The 7,068-nt window shown below is 37.2% G+C and overlaps 1 protein-coding gene across 1 annotated transcript in view; it reads right to left on the bottom strand.

Moving 5' to 3' along the window:
• DIAPH3 (diaphanous related formin 3) overlaps window positions 1-7,068 on the bottom strand; it is a 923,535-nt gene that overhangs the window by 523,408 nt on the left and 393,059 nt on the right. The window lies entirely within an intron of this gene.

Here is a 7,068-nt window from a genome sequence, read left to right on the forward strand (position 1 = left end):
TCCTTTCCTTCAAGGCTCAGGGGTCCAAGATTATCTTCTGTGTCTGTGTTAATTGGTTTCCCTTTTCTTTGTTGAAGAGGGTCTGTGCAATCCTTCTGCCTAGTCCGCCATCTTGCCCCGCCCCCACTTTCTATAAGCTTACTTTTTACAGCTATGCTATTTAATATGAACACCAGTAGCCATATATGGCTATTTTAATATAAATTTAAATTAAGTAAAATTTTTAAAAGTTAAATATTTAGTTACGCAGTCACACTAGCCATTTACAAGTACACACTAGTCATACATGGTTAAAGGCTGTTATGTTGAAACACATAGATTATAAAATACTTCCATCATCTCAAACTGGGCAGTCATGTTCCACAGCCTTGTTGCTGCTGTTGTTTAGGTACCATCAACTCAATTCTGACTCACAGTAGCCTTATATACAACAGAACTAAAGACTTCCCAGCTGTGTATCATCCTCACAATCCTTGCTATACTTGAGCCCACTCTTGCAGCCACTGTGTCCATCCATGTTGTTCAGGGTCTTCCCCTTCTTCGTAGACCCTCCACTTTACCACACATAATATCTTTCTCCAGAGAATAGTACCTTCTGAGTACATGTAGATGAGACGAAGTCTAGCCATCCTAGCTTCTAAAGAACATTCTGGCTGCACTTCTTCCAGGACAGGTTAGTTTATTCTTCTCACAATCCATGGTATTTTCAGTGTTCTTAAATAATTTACCATAATTCAAAAAAATCAAATCTTCTTTGGTCTTCTTTATTCATTGTCCAGCTTTCACATGGCTATGAAGCAAGTGAAAATACCATGGTTTAGGTTACGTGCACTTTAGTCTTCCAAGTGACATCTTTGCTCCTTAATATTTTAAAGAGGTTTCTTGCAGCAGATTTCCCCAGAGCAATGTAATGTTGAGATTTCTTGACTGCTGCTTCCTTGGACGTTGACTGTTGATCCAAGTAAAATGAAATCCCTGACAAATTCAATTTTTTCTCTATTTATCGTGATGTGGCTTATTAGTCTAGCTGTGAGGATTTTTGTTTCCTTTATGTTGAAGCTTAATTCATACTGCAAACTGTAGGTTTAATCTTCATCAGAAAGTACTTCAAGCAAAGTTGTGTCATCTGCACATCACAGGCTGTTAATGAGTCTTCCTCCAAACCTGATGCCATATTCTTCATATAGTCCAGCTTCTTGGATTATTTGCTCAGCATACAGATTGAGTAAGTGTGGTGAAAGCATACAACCCTGACATGCTCCCTTCCTGATTTTAGAACATGCAGTGTCCCCTTGTTCTGTTCAAACAGTTGTTCTGTTAGAATAATTTGATTCTATAGCTTTAAATACTTTCAGACATGCTTCTATATTCAAGCTCTTTTCTCCTATATGTTCCATTGCAACACATTCCTATGGTCCTTCTGATATGTCCTTCAATGTTCCTTCCAATTTTCTTATTCCTCCAGCTGCACTGTGCAAGAAGTATGTGGCAGTCTGATTCCATAAAGATGTACAGCCTAGGGCAGCTCTACTCTGTCCTATAGGGCTTCTATGAGTCAGAGTGACTCAAAGGCAATGAGTTTTTTAGTTATTACTCAACACATTCTTTAATGTTGTCATTCCACAGAATTTTGTCATCCTTCTCTGCTGGTCTCATTTCATATTTCTTGTTAAGACAGTATCTTCCACATTCATATGTATCAACCACCATTCATAAATTGATGGCTTCTAAATTCCTATTACCAGCTCAATTTCACATCTAATTTCCAGGATACCGCTCAGCCATAAATATATTTTCAACTGTTTACTTGACATTTTTTCAAGACACACAAAACTAACAACATTTTCAAAACTAAGCATATCTCCCTGCGTGAAACTTTTTTTTATTTTATTTTAATACCCCTATTCTTTCTAAAAGATACCTAAAATAATATGATTCCTTTCCTCTTGAACCTTAAATGACTTTAGTATGAAGGCACAATCATTACCCTCGTATCTAAGAACTCTGTGGAATCTGGCCCTAACATACCTAATGAATGTATTTCCCATTATATAATAAACATATAATTGTTTTTGTTGTATTTTGCCATCAAGTCGGATCTGGCTCATAGCGACCTCTCCTTGGGTTTCCAAGGCCGTATCACTATAGAAGTAGATTGCCCAACCTTCCTTCCAAGGAATGGCTGGTGGGTTTGAACAGCCAACCTTCTGGTTAGCAGTCAAATGCCTTAGGCACTATGCTACCAGAGCTCCTAAATATCTAATAGGAAAAAAAAAAAAAAAAACCTCACTGCCTTTGAGTCAGACCCTACTCATGGCAACCCCTCCTTGGGTTTCTGAGGTAGTAAAACTATGGAAGTAGATTGCCCAACCTTCCTTTCGAGGAGTGGCTGGTAGGTTTGAACCACCAGGCTTCTGGTTAGCAGTCAAACGCCTTAGGCACTATACCACCAGAGCTCCTAAATATCTAACAGCATGTCTATAATGTGTCGTTCAAGGTAGTAGGTACTGGAGATACAGAGTGGAATAGAACACAGTCATTGCTTTCAGTAATCATAGTGCCTGGTGGTGCACCAAAACCAAATTAACAATCCAAAATTCATAGGAACTGCCAGCAAGCTAAAGAATGACTACAGAGGCCTGCAAATGATGCCTGAACCAATGATGCTTAATTTCAGGTTTGAAGAATTTCAGGAGCTAAGTGAGAAGTGTGGTCAGAGTGACAAGTGGAGGGACTAGCACAATGTGTAAATCAATGGCCAGTAATCCCTTGTTAAGGGGCACAAAAGGAGGTATGAGAACTGCAGGGGATTAAGCCAGAAACATGCACAGGAATTAGATCATTTAAAAGAATTCTGTACTTTGCCACAAATATTTTCCTTCCCAGAAAAGCATAGGGACCTTTTAAAGTATTTATAATAATAAAATAACATGATTAAATTTGTACTTTGGGAAACCAATCAGCAATGCCATGGAAGATGGCTTGAAAGAGAAATACCAGAAACAAGGAAACTAGTTTGTAGATTACTGCAGTTATTCAAGAAAGAACTGATCTACCTGAATCAAAGTAGAACAGAGAATAATGGAGAGAAAATTAAATAAAACTAAAAAAACTCAAAGAGTTGTGTCTGATGGAATGAAAGGAATGAGGCGCTACAGGTTGAAAATGAAGTGTTGTGATTTTAAAAAAATAGGATATGGGATACAAGATGGAGAACACTTTTAGAGAAAAGAAAAAATTAATTTGGTTCTAGATGTATTAAAGTTTTAGATACCTTTGTTGTTGTTGTTATGTGCCGTCGAGTCAGATCCGATTCATAGAGACCCCTCCTTGGGTTTCTGAGGCAGTATCACTACGGAAGTAGATTGTCCGATCTTCCTTCCGAGGAGTGGCTGGTGGGTTTGAACCGCCAGCCTTCTGGTTAGCAGTCAAGTGCCTTAGGCACTATGCTACCAGAGCTCCCTTTAGGGAACTCAAAATGGACATTTAAAATGTATATATTGCTGCTTCTTGGATTTCTCACCTAATTAACTTAAACTAATCCTACAGAGCAGTTAGCACTTCTTCAGGCAAGCCTTGGCTGGACATCCAAGACTAGATAAGGAACACTTCCTACATGTTTCCACAGCACATAAGGGGTTTTCTATCAAAAACTATCATGTTGTAATATAAACACATCACAATGTGCTACCATATACCTCAGTAACACTCACAACCTAGAAGTTTACTGGAAGTGATCATCTTTTATATTTTATCCATCACCTTTATAGTGACCTGCATTTATAATTAAAGTCAATAAATATTTGTTGAGTGAAGTGAATGAACTACCTCCTGTCAAATCTTCCTTTACATGTTGAGTGAGCAAGTCAATATCATATATAAAAGTTCCCCACTCTCCCAGGACCAAGAATTTTTGAGAGGTCATTTCCTCTATTCTCCTTTGTAAAATGGCTCAGAATTTATAGCTGTAGAGTTAAGAAATAAAAAATTAAATTCTTCTCATGAGAATATGAATAAAGAGCCTTTTTTTCCTCACAGTATTAATGTGTACACTATACCATTACATGGACCTTAGACTAAGAATCAAGGAGCTATGATAGTGTAGTGCCTAAGGCATTTGATTGCTGACCAGAAGGTTAGTGGTTCAAATTCACTAGCCACTCCAAGGAAGGAAGACTGGGCAATCTACTTCCATAAAGATTTACTGCCTCGGAAACCCAAAGACAGTCACTATGAGTCGGAATCAACTTGATGCCAGTAAGTTTTTTGTTTTTTTTTTTTTGGGGGGGGGTGGTACACTAAGAATCATAAGGAAAAAGATTATTTAGATAAACAAAAAGCTATCAAAACATTCAGAGTCATAATTAATATACTCTAAGAAAATGTATTACATTAGCTTAGCCATCCTGAAAGCACGGGTATTACTTACCAAAGAAATAAATTTAAACATCCTCACTTTGAAAAGGATCAGATGAAATAAAAACTTTGCTTTAGCATTTTTACAATCTCTATAGCCAAATCACTATAGCCTAAGGGATAAAATGAATCTCCATTAAAGGCATGCTTTATAAAAACTGATATGATAGGCTTCTTCTCTAAAAAGTGTTACTAGAGCCATATTATGCTTAGAAAATTACACACAAAAATGTCAAGAAATACAGTTAAGGTTGAAGCTCTGCTTAATTTCATTCCCTAAGGTAAATGTATTAGTGCATCTGTACAAGAAGGTTGATAATTCAATATTCTCTATGTACTTTCTGACATTTCTGGTCTTCATTTTTCAAATTTATGCACCAAAATAAAGAATGTGTCTAGCATCTATGATAGCTTCCTGCCTAAAGCAAAGTATTTACATGTGTCCTTATAAAGCTATCAGAAAGAAGTTCTTGCTGATGTACACAAAATGGTACAGCAATAGAAATATTTTATGGAGCAAACAATTATTTTCTGAATATCCCTAAGACATATAATTTCTGAAAACGGAGACAACTAACCTTGAACAAGGTCTTTCTTCTATTTACATTTAAAGCTTAGAATTTTTAAAGTGTTGAGAAAGTGATCATGCTTGACACCTACAAATGATAATAAGAGCAAATGTGTACTAGCTGTGATACATCCAAATTAAGAACTTAAAAGCCCAAACTTTCCCATGAAGCTTGTACATACTTACTAAGCTTAGAATACAAGGATGGCTGGGTGAAGGACCCCTCATCCAAACTTCCCCACAACTTGAACAACACGTATATCAATCAGTTATAAGATTCCCTGTATGATACTTAATTGAAATGATTCATTAATTTGTTTCCCACTAAACTAAGTCCTTTAGAATAATGACAATATTACAATCATAGCAATAATCCAACCCCTGCCTCCAGCCTAAAGCCTGGGATATAATAACCTCTCAATAAATGTTTGGTGAACACATCTTAGGACTTCTTAGAACAGGGTATTGACAATGTTTTTTATAAATTACACCTAACAACAGAGTACTCCAAGAGCTATGTACTTTTGTGATTGTAGCTGGTCTGCGATTTTATAAGTTACTTAACTTCTCTGTGCCTCAATTCCTCATCCATAAATGTAAAGATACACTCAGGATCTGGTATATAAACAACTGGTGAGTGTTACAGAGGTATGTGATAACAATGCAATGCAATGCACTGCCATCAAGTCTGATCCAACTCATAGCGAACTCTCCTTGGGATTCCAAGGCAGTATCACTACAGAAGTAGATTGCCCAACCTTCACATTGTGATATATGTATATTAATTACAGTGTCATAATTTCTATAATTAAAAAAACCCATCTACTCTTGGGTGGCCAAGGAAAGATTGCCCATGGCAGTGATATCTAATATGAGCTCTGGAGGATCAGTACAACTGAACAAGATGAGAGTTGAGAATGCCTACTGTGGGAGTTAAGGTTATGTGTCAACTTGGCTGGACCAAGACTTTGACTAGCTTGGTAGATGGATGTATTTATTCCTGAAGATGAGATTGAACCTGGGGATAATCAAGTTCATGGTGGAATCTGCTGTGAGCAGTTAAACAGTTGAAGGACAGTTGCCTTTGGTGTGTGGCCAGCTTCCAATGTACATAGAAAGAATCCCACATTTGGTTCAATCTTCAACTCTGGTTCCTGGACTTGAACTTGTGGCCTGCCATGCTGCCTGCCGATCTTGAGATTGTTCCGTTTTACCTGCTGATTTTGGATTCATTGGCCTCAGCAACCAGCAGCTATGTGAATCAGAAAAAGCCTGCAGCTTGCTCCAGTGGGCCTGGAAGGCAGAGCTGAAGCCCATGGTCAAGAGATCTACACCCAGCCCCTAGAGCTGGCACTCCAAATTCAGACTTCTAGCCTCCTGAAATAAATTTCTGTTTGTTGAAGCCATCCACTTGTGGTATTTCTGTCATAGCAGCACTAGAGAACCAAGACACCAACAATTGACAATTATGTTTTATCTTAAAAGTTCAAAGAACTATGCAATTTTCTGACGATACATTTAGGACTTACCACATCAAACATGCAGACTCCTTGGTATGTTGCCTGTTATTTTTATGTGCTGTCAAGTCAATTTGCAACTTATAGAGACTTTGTATGACAGAGAAGAACTACTCACAGGGTTTTCTGGGTTGTAATCTTTTCAGGAGAAGATTGCCATACTCTCTTCCACAGATTCTCTGGACAAGCTCTAGATGTCAACCTTTTGGTTGGCAGTCTAAAGTTTAACCATTGTACCACCAGGGCACTTGGCATGGTGCCTTCTATATAGTAAATGTTCATCTAGCAAATGTTCATTGTGGTAGTAATAGTAATAATTATTTTGATTCCTCCAATATGATGAAAAGCAGCACTAAGAATTCAAATCATAGTAAGTACTGAAATGTGATTAATATAATAAGAAAGACAGAAAACAGTCTAAGTACATGCTTAGCCAGAGATAAAAACAGAAAACGCTTTAAGTATAATTTCAATCTTAAGGGCCTAAACTGTCTGACTTCTTCTGAATTACCCAAATCTTAAAATTAAATTCTATTCACTCATTTTATATATATATATATATATATA

Source organism: Orycteropus afer, unplaced genomic scaffold (assembly GCF_000298275.1).
Source record: "Orycteropus afer afer isolate SDZICR_OR568_19922 unplaced genomic scaffold, OryAfe1.0 scaffold00138, whole genome shotgun sequence".
NCBI classification, from domain to species: Eukaryota; Metazoa; Chordata; class Mammalia; order Tubulidentata; family Orycteropodidae; genus Orycteropus; species Orycteropus afer.